Source organism: Microtus oregoni, unplaced genomic scaffold (genome assembly GCF_018167655.1).
Source record: "Microtus oregoni isolate MIOR12 unplaced genomic scaffold, Mior012 000012F_ref0000307, whole genome shotgun sequence".
In the NCBI taxonomy this organism is placed as follows: Eukaryota; Metazoa; Chordata; class Mammalia; order Rodentia; family Cricetidae; genus Microtus; species Microtus oregoni.
In genome coordinates, this window is record NW_024543071.1 from 11,921,921 (window position 1) to 11,937,380 (window position 15,460).

Below are 15,460 nucleotides of genomic sequence, written 5' to 3' on the forward strand. Positions count from 1 at the left end.
CTAACGATAAAAATTACATCTTTAGGAAGTTTGGAACATCAGGTACAAAAGCATATAAAATCCTTTGCCTGGTAGAAATGCATCTAATAAATATGATTAAAATTGATTAGTAGGGCTATGGGTATCATTATCATCATTACCATTACTATCAGTCAATTGAATACGTTTTTTGGAGAAAATAACAAATTTCTATAGAGCATTTATATCCATCCAGGTTTCCCTAACCAATCAAAGTGTTTCAGCCAACCCATATGCGAACTCCTATAGTGGCAAGCCGTAAAATTTTGTCCTGGGAATGTAAGGCCAGTGACTAGATGTTTGGATGTATTTCCATGGAAATGCACATTTCTACCTCTTAATACAGATAATGCCCACTCTACTTTTTTTATTCCTTCTTCTCTCTCTCCCTCCCTCCCTCCCTTTTCCCTCTCTCTCCCTCCCTCTCCCTCCCTCCCTCTCTCTCTCTTCCTTTCTTCCTTTCCTTCTGTCTTCCTTCCTTCCTTGTTTCCTTTCCTTCCTTCCTTCTTTCTTTCTTTCTTTTCTCTATCACTCATCATATACCCAAGTATTCTTTAGTATTAATAATAGAAATTTTGATCCTATTGTTATACTTGTTTCATATCCTTTAAATTCACTTTTTGTATTACAGCTAAAATAATCTTTCTAGAATGTGTAACCATAGCAAAAGTATGAACTTTCAAAATCCCCTTTCCTCTCTATCATCTATTATTACTTCCAGACTCCAACTCCAACTGAAAGGGTATGGCATAATCTCTCTTTTCCATCTGTGATGTATATTTGCTCTTGCTTGTACATTTTCCTTTTGTCACATGGCATTTCACACACAATGTACCCAGGTCATAAATATACTTACTAGCATGCTCTAAGACAACACTGCATTGCAATTTCCCCTTTACTCTGATGCTCTTCACTATGCAACTGTTTAACAAGCAACAGGAAAACAGATGATCCAGCACTGCGATGATCCCTGCTGCACAAAGGAAAGAAAGAAGGAAGGAAAGTAAAAAAATTGAAAAAATTGGATATCAACTCCCAAGTAGGAAGAAGAAATAGATACTCTAACTTCACAGCCAAGAATACATCCAAGGAAATAATTTATGAATTTCACTGTTGCTTGGTTCACAATATCACTAATAGGTCTTGATTTTTTTCCTTGTTAGTTTAATTGCCTAGCTTCTCATTCCCAGAAAATAAATAGGTTTGTAGTTGAATAAAGCTGAAATTTCAAGGTACCTGTAAACAATATCAAATGCCATTTTGTTTACAGCAAATATCATGGGGTGGTTTTCCTTCATTATTTATATTCTTTGATGCCTTAACCAGCACAACAGCACTGTCCAAAATCTGAACAAAATGTTCTAATTATCCTGTGCTTATGCCTCAAAAGACTTGAGCTCTTATCTGCTAAATTGCAATTATAGACTATTAGCATAAGTGTCTGTCTTTGAATCACTGTTGTTTTTTCCCTGTCTTAATTATAAAATTAGCGGAGAGGAAACCTAACAAAAAGTTGATGACAAAATAGTTAGAATTCAGCCATACTTCAGAAATTAAAACATATCTTCAGATACTGACCCTGCTTAGTCAGTGGCTTCAGTGAAAAGTACTTCCAATCAACTATGGCAATTCTGATGATGATGGTAGCAATGACAATGGTGATGATAAGCAACATTGTGCACATACTCATACTGTGCTAGACAGCCTGGTAAGCCTTTCCATTAACCATCTTATTTAGCAATCACGATATGCCTACATGATAAACACAATTAACATTTCATTTTTTTCCATTTATAGGTGAGAAAAACTCAATATTCAAGATGTTAATTAATCAGCCAAATGTCCTGCAGCTGGTGGAATGGGTATAAAAAAATACATGTTCCATTTATTTCAACAGAGAACACTCAAAGTATGCACACTTAGGCACAATTTAATTTTGCATACACATTATTAACTTGTATTAAGATCTAATTTTCTTCAATATTTTTCAAACTATGAAATAGTTCTCTGACCATGTTCTGATTTATATAAAATAATAATAGTACTACCAAACTCACTGGTTTATTGCAACATTTGGCAGAAGGAATTGAACAAATCATTTGGCACAGTGCCTGGGACATAGTAGTCACTTAAAAGGTCAGATTTCAATTCCATGAGACCTTAAAATTGGAAATTCCTTTTGAAAGTTAGCCTATATGGGCCTAAATAATCTTTAAGGTGGTGTCAAAGACAAAAGAAGCTGGTTCTCTTTAATTCCTTTTGACAGATTATCATAAAGCTATCAGGCCACATAACAAATTATCATTGTAGACAGTTTTGAAATACAAAAAGAAGATGAATCTGGCTTTGTTTTCTTGGTTTATAATTGCCTATAACAACCTATTTCTTCTGCTGCTTTTCATATTTATTCCCAGAAGGGACCAGAAAGCTACACATAGGTAAGTCTCTACCAGAACAGCATTAATTCTGTGACAGTTCTTAAAATTAAATTTCTCGACCTTCTTTCTTCTGCTGCTCTCAACTCAAATACAATAGACTTGCTGAGTATATTTTATGCTATATGTGCAAAAAATGAATGGAGAAAGAGAGAGAGACCAAATAAGAAGGACTGATAAATGCATAATTGTACCTCTTGCTTCTTTGGTTTGGTTAGGTTTTGAGATATCCCTATGATGCTACAGCCTCAGAAGCGTTTGATCATACTTTTATCATTTTCATCATAAATTGCCATTACAAGCATGGAATTCACTAGTTTCTATTTTTGCTTCATCATTGGGTTGTTTCCACATAGTTAAACAATCTGTGAAACACTTCAATAGTCCAGGAATGTTGGTTAGGTATTATCAGAGATTCAGAGGCTCTGCAACAATCATTTAATCCCTATGGCTTCCTGTATTTAACAAAATCGATTTTCCAAATTGGAGAATATACAATAGATTATGGATTGAGAGTAAAATATTAGAACCTGTGGACGAGGTGGAAATACTCATCTCCACTGTTCTTGCATTCAAGACACTTATGTCACTATTTCTTCCCAATTCAGTATACTTGCAGAGAAAGTGACATGTATCACTGTTGGTTGATGCAATTAGAACTCATCCTTCATCCCCACTATCACATTATCTGCAACCTTAATTGGGCCAGCGTTGTTTGACCAGCAATATAGACAAAAGAAGATTTGTCCTGATGTTGTAGCTCTTTAGCAGAATGCTTAATCACAATGACTCCATTATCATCACTTTGAGAATTGCTTAGAATCGGTATAGAAAAATCATTAGGTTTGGTATATGCCAATAATAAATTATCTGAAATTAGATTTCTAGAAATCAAGACCATTTCCAATAGCAAAACAGACAGAGAAACCAACCTAGGGACTTAATTTAGTAGAACTCCAGGTGTCTCGGCAATGAAAACCAAAAAGACATTGGAGGTAGAAATTGAGAAGGAAAGAAAAGTTGAAAATATATTTTGTGCACATAGATTAGAAAATCAATGTTATCAAAATATCTATACAAGCCAAAGAAATGTATAGGTTCAGTGAAATTTGCATCCATGTACCAATGACATTCTTCATAGTATCAGAAAAAACATATCTAAAACAGAATCTCTCTCTCTCTCTCTCTCTCTCTCTCTCTCTCACACACACACACACACACACACATGCACACACACCAAAGAAATCTTGATCAAAGAGAACAAAATTACACTGCCTGAATTCTAAGTACAATGAAAAGCTTTAAGGAAGACAATACAGTCTTTTCATTAAGAGACTAGAGCAGTGGTATCAGAATAGAGAGCAGAGTAGTGAACTTTGATGAGACCTTACACTGGAGAAATGATACTCATTTTCATAACCAGTGCTGGGAAAAAATAAATATCCAAATACTGAATGAAATCCAGTAATCAGCTGCCCAGTTACAAAACTTTCAACTCAAAGCTGAATAAAGACACAAATATAAGACATGAAACTACCAGAAAAAAAACATAAAGAAAATATGTCAGAATACTCAAATTGGCAACATTTTTCTATAAAACCTCAAAAGCATAGAAAGAAAAAGTAATTAGCAGTTTATCAAGATTTTATGGTATACTAAAATCTACAAATCACAGACAATACTGTTTATAAAGGTCATTTGAGCTAAGTTAATATGGCTCAAAATCAGATAAACAAGTAGCCAGTGGACATATGAAAAAATATTCAATATTACAGATCCAAATAAGATGACATATCATTTTCTTCTACTGAGATTTTGTCACAAATAATAAAGATTGCAGGTGTTGGCAAGAATGTCAAGAGATGTGAACATCCATGCATTTGGGGGAGGAAATGTAAGTTAGTACACTCAGTATTGAAGCAGTGTTGAAGATGCTCCAAAAGTTCATTCAGCTTGCGCATGATCCGGCAAATCTACCACTGTTGAAGTACGGAGCGGCGGGCTGTGTCCCGCCACCCAGCTAGCTTTACCCGAAATAATTACACGGAAACTGTATTCTTTTAAACACTGCCTGACCCATTAGTTTCAGTTTCTTATTGGCTAGCTTTTACATATTAATCTAACCCATTTCTATTAATCTGTGTAGCCCACGAGCTGGCTTACCAGGAATGATCTTAACCTGCATCTGTCTGGAGTGGGAGAATCATGGCGACTCCTTGACTCAGCTTCTTTCTCCCAGCATTCCGTTCTGTTTACTCCGCCTACCTAAGGGTTGGCCTATGAAATGGGTCTAGGCAGTTTCTTTATTAATAAGAAATTACTCCCACATCATACCACTGAACCTAGATCCAAAGAGAAGGAAATCAAGCTGCAAAGGAAACATTTGGACTCCCATGTTTACTTCTCTGTTATTCACAGTTGTCCAGAACTAGAAACAACCTAATATCCATCTACTCAAGGATGGCTATAAAAGTCAGAATGTATGAACATAGAATACAATCCCATGCTAAAAACTTTGTCATTTACACAGGTTGGGAACAGCATTGCATTAAATGAAATAATCTAGGCAAATAAACACAAGAGCTATCTATTCTTGCTCATGCGTAATCAATCTTGTGGAAACTGAGGAGAGAAGGGTTGCTACCAGTGGCCGGTCAGGAAACGGCAGAGGGAAAGATCAAGGCAGCTTGAGGAGGTAAACATGCTCAGGTGCTATTCTACAGTAGAGAAAAGGATAAGGAGATATGTATTCAAAACCATTCTGTAAGTGCATGGTACCCCATTAATATATGCAATTTCAAGCATTATTTACAAATTAAAATAAATTTAAATTATAAAAGAAATGGCTGTGATCTATGATTCTAATGACTTAGAGTTCTGCTACAACAATATTCTAACAACTAAAATTAAAATATCAGCTCAGTACTTTACAGATCCACTGACATCAGAGTGCTTTTTAAAATAGCTTTGGCCCCAAGTTAACATGGTGCTTATAGGCTTGTTTAAGTACTCTGGTAATTCTTGAACAGCTACAGTTGAGCAATCTGTCTATCTAGTTCTGTCAATATTCATATCCTAGAACACTATAAGAGAGCAGCCTGGACCAGGCATCACAATGGACTGTAAAAGAGAGTCTTGCAATGAGAGGAATTGTACCCCAAAGCACAGTGTGTTTATTCAGAGATTACTGGAGGTTTGTGGAGTCTACCAATTGCTTACACGGAAAAATATTGCTTTCTAAAAGTTTGATAAGTTTTATTTTCATTTTTAAATTAGCACACATGGAATTAGGTATCTGTGTGGCTCATTTTTGAGCAAATGTGTTTGAGAATCTTTTTCCCCAGTCATTTGCTTTGCCCTCTTATTTCTGTGATTCCCCTTACAACCACTTCAGCAGTATTCTTTCTGTTTCTCTGTCATGAGATCTTTTGTTAAGCTCTGCCCACTACCTTAGTATCTACATTTTAACCTTTTAGTTTCTTTTCTAATCTTTTCAGACTTCATCCACATTAATACACACACACACACACACACACACAACATGTACAAAGAATCTTGCTTTAAACAATATTGATGAAAAGAATGATACATTTGTTCTTCCTAAAGTGTTTATAACTTTTTGTTGTCATCAACTGCATGACTAAGAGAGAACCCGTATATGGTGTTATGAAAGTTATCAAATTTTAAGACATATAGACTTTGTCTTCTTTATCATTCTATCAGCTATTCAATGATCACAAATAGATTACTTGCTAAATAAAATATACTGTGCTGAACAAGGTAGAGTAGACACACCAGTTGGCAAAGCCTGGTAATGTGCACTTAAGTCTGAGGGGGACATGGAATAAACAGTAAAGCTGACCTTTGCAAGTAAGAAAGCTGAAAGAGAAAGTAGCCACTGTGATGGGTTGCATTTGTTTCACTTTGCCTGTCTAAGGCATCTGATTGATCTAATAAAGAGCTAAATGGCCAATAACCAGGCAGGAAAAAGGATAGGCAGGTCTGGCAGACAGAGAGAATAAATATGAGGAGAAATCTGGGAAAAGAAGACCTGGGAGCAAGAAAAAGGGAAGGGGGAGGAAAACGTCAGGAACCAGTCACCGGGCCACACAGCAAGCCATGGAGTAAGAAGTAAACAAAACATACATAGAAACAGCAAAAGGTAAAAGTCCGGAAGCAAAAGGTAGATGGGCTAATTTAAGTTAAGGAAAGCTAGAAACAAGCCAACCTAAGACCAGGCATTCATAAGAAGCAATAAGTTTCCATGTATTTATTTGGGAGATTGGTGGTAGGATCCTGAAGAACAAAGAGTAAAATGAGGTTTTTTGTTTGTTTGTTTGTTTGTTTTTAAATCCAGTATGGGAATTAGGTTCCAAAGAGTCGGTCATAGCTGGGCTATATGGAACCCTCCTACTTCCATTGTTTCAAGTCCCTCAAGTAGACCAAGCTACACAATTGTCACACATATGTAGAAGGCCTAGGTTAGTCCCATGCAGGCTCCCTGGCTGTTGGTTCAGATTCTGTGAGCTCCAATGAGGCAGGTTAGTTGTTTCTGTGGGTTTTCTTGTGATGTCCTTGACCCCTTTGGCTTCTATAATTCTCCTCCCTCTTCTGCAGAATTCCCTGAGCTCAGCCCAATGTTTGGCTGTGTGTTGAAATACGGAGCGGCGGGCTGTGTCCCGCCACCCAGCTAGCTTTTGCCTGAAATAATTACACGGAAACTGCATTCATTTAATCACTGCTTTAAACAATATTGTGGGTCTCTGCATCTGTTTCCATCAATTACTGGATAAAGGCTCTCCGATGACAAATCATTTGTGCGATAAAATAGTTTATCAGTACATCACTTAGTGACACATTAAATAAAATATTTACAGAATATGTTACTCACATACAATGTCAGCACTTCCTTTCTCGTAGGTTTTTTAAATGTAAAACACATTCATGAGAATATAAGAAAAATGTCTGCATTAGTAAGGAGAAATGCAGAGAGGAGAGGTACATTTTAAAAATATATATGCTTTGACTAAGCACAGATCTTTTCTGGCCAATGCACAGGGCACATACACACACCAATGATGTGCTCTGCCTTCTGAACATATTTCCAGTCTTTGTTCATGAAAAGCAATGTGGAAAAATTAACCATTTACCAAAAGGAGCCAAGGAGTTCCCAAAGCTTTCTTGTCAAGTTTAAGCAGACATGCATTTGCATTATACTGGAGTCAAATTAGAGGTTCTAAAAGCTTCATGTATTATTTTTAAGGGCTTGGCAGTGGGAAGTAGGTTACTACCTGATAAGCCTGCCAAAAAAAAATAATAATCACGTTAATTTCTCTCATCTTGCTCATACCTTTCAACCCTGGTGAGTTGCAAAAAAACAGTGCTTTAAACAGCAATGTTTATATTACTAGGGGCTTCCTTGGAAACCACACTGACCCTGAGATGACTGAAAATTTAGAGTAAAAGCTTGGATGTAGCTCATAAATTGGATTTAAATGAGATGTCTAATGCAGGGCCACTTGAACATAACACAAAGAGCTTTTCCCTGAATTCAAAAGCAAAAGCAAAAGCAGGGGAACACGTCAGGCTCTGCAAGCCCCGACTGTATGTGGGAAAGTGAAAAGGAGATGCTTTGTCTTTACTGAGAGTGCTTTTATGTTACTCAAGAAAAGAAGGCGAGGATCTGATGCCTGAGAAGCTTCATCAATAAGGAAGTCATCAATTGTTTACAAGAAACCTCAAAAATCACATTGAAAACTTACTTATGGTTTCTGAGTGCCAGGGAAATCCCAGGATGTCATGGTTGCCTTTGCCTGTGTTACCAGACAATTTTTTGGGTCTGGCCTAGAGACATTTTCAACTTTTTGGTCTCTTATTCAAGGAACTGAAATAAAGACTCACAAAGATTAAGAAAACACCAAAGAAACCTATTCAAAGCAAAGTGAATTACAGAATAAAAACAAAAACAACAGAACATACTCAAGTGTAGGTGGGCCACTGAGTGAAGGAGCCCTGAAGAACCCTAACCCCGAGTAATGTTTATGATTCCTTTTAGGGGTTCAGGGGTGAGGGTAGTTTCTACAGGACATATCACAGTTGGGTCTTTGTTTTGATTAACAAGCTTGGATTACAAAAGCCTTTGCCCACTACACATGGTCTTTGCAACTTAGACAGCTGATTTTAATCATCAGTTAGCTTTCTATAAATGTTCTACCTTTAGAAATCCGTCTATGCCACACTCTAAGGCATTCTGTATTGTACAGAACAGTGGCCTTTCAGGATGTGGCTCACCATAGGTGACCTCATTTTACAGTAGCTTTGAATTCTGTTAGCTAATGGTGGACAGTGGCTGAAGCCCCTGAATAGACACACAACCTGCATCATGTCAGACACTTCTCATCCAGAATAGTCCTAAGTAACTTATTCCTGGGGATAGGAAGGAAACAGTTCTATACATTTATTGAGGTGTGTTGAGACATGAGGAGCTCAAGAGTGTATTAAAATCATGTAAGGGAAATCAGACCTAAGAACCTGCCAGACACGAGAGACCTAGGAAAAGACAGGACTCCCTCATTAGATCCCACAGAGTTATGGGCAACTTACACTGTTATAGCCTGGTCCCATACCAACCTACAATATGGCACCTAGTGTGTGTGTCAAGGACTAGCAAGTAGAGCACCCCCATCTCTTCCTGGATCTTCAGGGGGATTCAGTCCACAGTTGACATGGTCTACTCAATTGCCTACACATCCACCTGATTGTGCTTCTGGACCTGAGCCTATTGCTCCACTGCTCTTGGAGTCTAGGCTTTTACCTTTCAGCAAAATCAACAACTTCTTTCTGATACCCTCAGCAGCCTTAGCAGCAGCTCCTTTTCAGTATTGGTCTGGTTCATAATCAATAAAACTTCCTCTACAAGTATTTATGAAACCCTTTGAACTCTGCTCTAGCCTTTTTAGCTTGTATTTATTCCACAAACCTAATATACCCAGGGAGATATATATACATAGCTACCTTATCCTGTATGGTATCAGAGTTAATATTAAGAACCTGCACGTGCCTTCGCCAGTATGCTAAGGTAGGAAAATAATACAAGTTGCTGTCAGTAGAACCACTGGACATTGTGAATTTATGGTTATTTACTAAATTCTGGTGTTATGAAAAGACACAGATATGCTGTCTATATTTCTGATATTTCATCCACAGAACATACCCTAAACTAGTCTAGTCCAGACATGCCCATCCTTCTTGGTTTCAGGATGAGTTTGGGGCATGCTAAAATAGAAATGGGTCATTATCGAGAGTGCAGAAAGGGGTGTGCGCCTGCAGTATATGCAGATGTGTAGCCTAGGCTGCTCATGTGTCCTCTTAAAAGAAGAGTTTTGTATATTCCAAACTTAGTGTAGTCACAGATTGTGAAGCTGTTCACTGTACCGCCCTGCCTTGCCTAGGCAAGTACAAACTTGTTTGTAATTCCCAGTGTCACAACTAGAAAACTGTAACACCTTATACTTTAGTCTATAGAACACTTGAAATAATTTGAAAAAGAAATATTGTTGCTGTTTTGCTTCTAATCATTGAAACTGTTGTCATTTTCTGGGCATGACCCATAATCATGTATTTCTGGGCTGAATTAGTGATAAAGAAGAAATCAGGGCGATAGCAGCAAGGCCTTGATAGAAATGGATGTCATTGCTGGGTACAGCCACATGATTCTACAATCCCAGCACTCTGCCAGCTGAGGCAGGAAGATCATGAGCTCAAAGCCAGTGGGTCAAATAGACCTATCTCCAAAAAAAAAATCAATTAAATAAATAACTAGGAGATAAATGATAGAGATGAAAGAAGAGGACAAAGAGGAAAAAGGAGAGAAATGTGAACGCCGTTTGTCCACCACCAGCAACACTGACACAATATCACACAACTCTGATATTAAAGCAATATACGGACAAGACTGATACATGGTGTAAGTCAATATCCAAAGAAGGTACACATATTTGGAAAGATTTATAGTTTATATTACTTTATTTATATTTACAGTTTATAACTGTAAACCAGTTAGATGAGAATAATAGATAGTTTCAAAGTTCCATTGCTATTATGTCTTCTCATTGAATATATTCTTTAATGACTTATATGGCAATTATTCCACACTCCATAGAAAGCCACAAGAGAGTAGATTCCTTTCTTCCTAGTTCTTTTTGCAGCCAAGGAGACTACGTCTGGAGCAGAAGCCACAGTCTATCCTCCTATGCAGATTCCATAAGGAAATTTTGTCCTTTAGCTATGAACATTTTGGCATGAGAAAAGTCAATGCCGCCTCTTTCACCATTGAGGATAGCTTCATGTTTAGCCTTCAGTGCTCCTAATCCCAAAGGGTAGCCCCAGATACAACTAGCAGCTTCACTGATCATTTTAGCATCGACTAATTGTAAGCAGGTGCCACATTCCTTCCTGTATCTTACTAAAGATTAATTCTCCTTACCTATGTATCACCCTAATAGGATGCCACTACATTGTTTTCTGGGAGGGGGAGAAATAATGTGAACAACATCTACACCTTCTACCCAAGGCTCTAATGACAAATAAAAATTTGATCCCACCTGTAGCACAATGTTTGCTATTCATTCTACGTGCTATAGTATAGTTTGCAAGTCAGGCAAGGGCCTGGATGGAGATTGAAACACACACAGAGAGAGACACGGGTAAGACCAAGAATTCCTCGAGAATGCCTCCTTTATTTATAAGGGTATCTTATATAGGATAGGTCTCCTTGACAAATGGCCACACCCTAACTCTCAGTTGCAAGCCCACCAGAAACCACTCCCCTGCCATCAGGAACTCCTGATGGTCTTGTCTCCAGAAAAGCTGTAAAACAAGTTGTTTGCTCAGAGAAGCTGCAAGTAGGGAAACAAGTTGTTTACTCCGGCAGGCAGAGGGTCACAGGAAATTCAGGGTCCAGGCGTCCACTTTTCGCAAATACCACCAAAGTCCATTTTGGGGAACCATTGGGTTTATTGGGTTTACTTATGAAGCATGAATAAACAGTTACTGTTAGGAACATGGGTGACTTCAAAGCAGGATTAGAACAAATTTATGACCCATAGGTATGATGACTCCACATAGCTATGCAGATGGAGGCCCCTCTCATTAGTACAAATAAGGATAATCTACACACTTATTGTTATAAGGATTTGGATACTGAGATGAGGATCCAATGAACTTTCCCTATTGTCCTAGTACTTTTTCTTTGGAATTGCCAGTTTGCAAATAACAACTTGGAGATTTATTATTAATTATAAAATCTTGGCATCAGTTTAGGCCTTTTTTCTTTCTAACTAGCTGTTATAACTTAATTAATTAATTAGTCTGTTTCTATTAATCTGTGTTCTATCAAATGGCTTGGCTACCTTTTCTCTGGCCTGTATGTCTGAATTGTTCCTCATTCTGTTGAGTTCTCCTGGGCACCTAGATTCATCCCTCTGACTTTCTCTTTCTCTCTGTCTGGAAGTCCCACCTATCTTCTCCTATTGGCCATTCAACTTTTTATTACACCACTCAGAAGATGCCTTAGACAAAGAGATATTTTTACAGTACAAACAAATATTCTGCAGCAATACCCTATCATCTCCTATGAGGGAATGTCAACAAGCGACAGTACCAATGATTATGGACTGTCTAACATAAAGTTAGGCAGAACTAACATCATGATGTTAGTGATGATATGGACCTCTTTTAACATACAGTAATTATAGCATTCAATAGGAAGTAACCTACTCAATGAACCCCACCTCTCTACTCCAAATGTTAATACAAATTAGGAGTCAAACTGCACAAGACTATAAAACAAAAGAAATACACACACACACACACACACACACACACACACACACGCACGGGAGAGAAAGAAAAGACTACAGAAAGGATTCTTTTATTCTCCTGCCTCTTATCTTAGATGTTATAGACTCCCATCACTGCATTTTCTCTTTCCATTTTATCCTTTCTTATTAAAAGAGTAGCAATACTGATGCTGAATCAACAAACCAAGAGTATAATTTTCTTCTTTGTATTGTTTCTTCTGCTTTTTCAGCAAATTAACTGTTGACCTTAACTTCTGTCACTGTCTACTCTTGCCTTCTGTCTCACCAGCTTTTATCGATTGGTCCTACCATCTTGGAGAAGAAAGATGACCCCATGGTAAGACTTACTAGGCAGAATTGAAACTTTCTTTACGGATCCCGCACATCATATTTAAAGCCCTTTGCTCCTCAGCAAAATATCCAGCCCCACTGTCACATGTAACACTCCCTATCGACTGGAACAAAGTGGACAGAGTTGCACAATGAGCTAATTCTGTTGTTATCTGAAAGGTATCAGGGCACACGTAGATATCTAAAGAGAAAGAAATGTGCCTGTAGTTTGTCACACTTCACCAGTTTGACAGAAATGAGAAAGACAGCTTTTCAAGCTCTTAGATGAGCTGTTGATCCTTTATGATAAAGACAACACACGCACCCCATACACAGGTATTCATTTATTTTCTCTCTAAGAAGGCCAGAAAAGTAACAACCATTCCTTATATCTAAGGTAATAGGAAAAATTTTAACTCTTAAAAATCAAAAAATGAAGTATTTAAACTTATATGTTATCAGTGAAAAACAATGTAAGATATATTATGTTCTTGCCTCAGTAAAAATTTAAATGAAGTGTAATTTGACTTTTTATTAAGAACAACATTATTATGAGCATGATTTTTATATCATTTGAGGAAATGCTATTTTTCTCTGATTTGCCATCTCATTTGTGAAATAACAAGAAGGTTAACTAAAACAAGTTCAAGGTCATTTTATGATTTTAATATTTTTTGCTTTATCATGTTGAGAATGTTGAAATTTTTAGGTTGTAGTATAGCTGTTAGGCTCCTACATGTGAAAAACTCCAATCTAGAAAGTATTCATAGGTGAAAGGAAGTAATAAGACTGCTAGGGCTGTTCTAAGTGACCTTAGACAAGCATCTTCTTCTGTGCCACAGTTTCGAAAGCTGAAAGAAAAATAACCACACAAAGAGTCAATGAAATTTACTTATGGTCATTTTATTAAGCATTTGTTTGTATGACTTGGCATGCGATAATTGAGCATCCTTATAAGGTACAAGGTACTATTTGGATACACATATACATTGCTTAACAATCCAATGAAGATAAGCAATTTACTCATCGTCATTGCGTCTAAGTATCATTTCTTTGAGGTGACAGCATTCATTTAGAATGACAAAAATTCAAGCACACAGCCATAGAGGAAACTTGGACTCACAGACTCATGATTTTGGCTGAGTCTGGGAAACAATTCTAAAGTCAAATCTCAAGTGCTTTTAAAGACAAACTTTCTCTCCATCATCCAAAACAAGAGTACCACTTCTGTCGTTTTTCTCTTTCTCTCTCCATGGCAGCCTTACTAATAGGACTCAAACCTCCCTTACTGTCTGCACCAATAAACCAAACTGTTTGTAAATGCACATCAAGCGCCTCTTTTATGCAAGGCACACTTTTAGGAGTTGACTTTTCTAACATAGAGGGACAAAAGTTTAGTTATTCCAACCAAACTTACAGACTCTTAAGAATGTTTGCAGGCTATTCTCCATAGACAAACAATTAGAAACACAGATGACCCACCAAGCCATATGAACCTTGCTCCCTCTGTGATTAACAGCCCAATTAACAAGGCTGGTTTAGCACTTGTACTAGAATTACTTACAGGTGCAAATATTCCTGAAGATAATTATAAGCTGGCTCCATTTTTGCCTTGTCAGGAATAATCATAAAAATGTATTTTTAAGTTCCACTTATGGGACCATCTGGGGCACAATGTTGTTACCTCAGCTCCCATGGTATTCAGAACGAAAAACAAAAGATTTAAATACATACATACAACCCAAATGTTTTTCTTGCTTTTATCCAAAGGATTTTCAAAAATTTCCTACCAATTAGAGCATTTGTAAGCTTTGGGTTTCTGCTCCAAACTTGCCTGTAAAAAGATGTATTCCAAATTGTATACTACCTTTGGTACTGACTTCATTTCCTATTCAAACTTTTGTGTTTTATTGTTTAGTATTCATTTGGCACATAGGACTTGTAAATCACTTTACAATGATTAATTTGTTGAAGGAAAACACAGATGGATATTTTGGTATTCAGATTGTGTCATACACTGACATTTACTTCAAATATGTATAAATATATGTGTGTTGCCAAACTTGTTTCATAAGTATGAAAGAGTGAATTTTTTCAAACATATTTTTTGCATAGATCTATCATTACTCTTCTGATTGTGGCCAATAATTTCTTGGTTAGTAGACATAGGCCTGATGTAGTGTATGTCCCTCTACTATGAGATTTGCATTTAGTAACACAAGATTATTTAAGTCAACTAACTACATGAAAGATTGACTTTTCTAATACAAGTTTATGGGTTCTTCTTTCATACCTGTGAATTAGCATTCTTGATCAACAATATTGTTCTGTATCTATGTTCTTCTGCCTCCTTCCTTCCTCCTGGAAACACACACAAATTTGAATTCAATTGCAGTAGAGACCTAAGTATTAAGGTAACTTAGCTTACAACAGGAGAAACTAACTATTACTTAGGGTTAGTTGGGTACTGCTATATTATGCACATGAATAATTGAGTACATATATTCACATGTTTGTCAAAAGACATTAATGTTTCAAAAATGAAAGCAAATAAATAATGCTATCCATAATATCTTTAAAATAAAAAAGGTCAACATCTCCTAAGAGAGAAAAGACTCGTAAGAAACATCTATTCTCTTTGTACTAGAAGGTATTCTGAAGGCTACTGGAAGAGAAACCTGAATACCAACCCAACCACAAAACCCTCGACCTACCTTCTGTCCTGCCTGTGTGCTGGGCAAGGTGATGCAGAACTTGAAGGAGTGGCCAACCAATGTTTGGTTTAACTTGAGACCCATGGCAAAGGTGGGAGCCCAA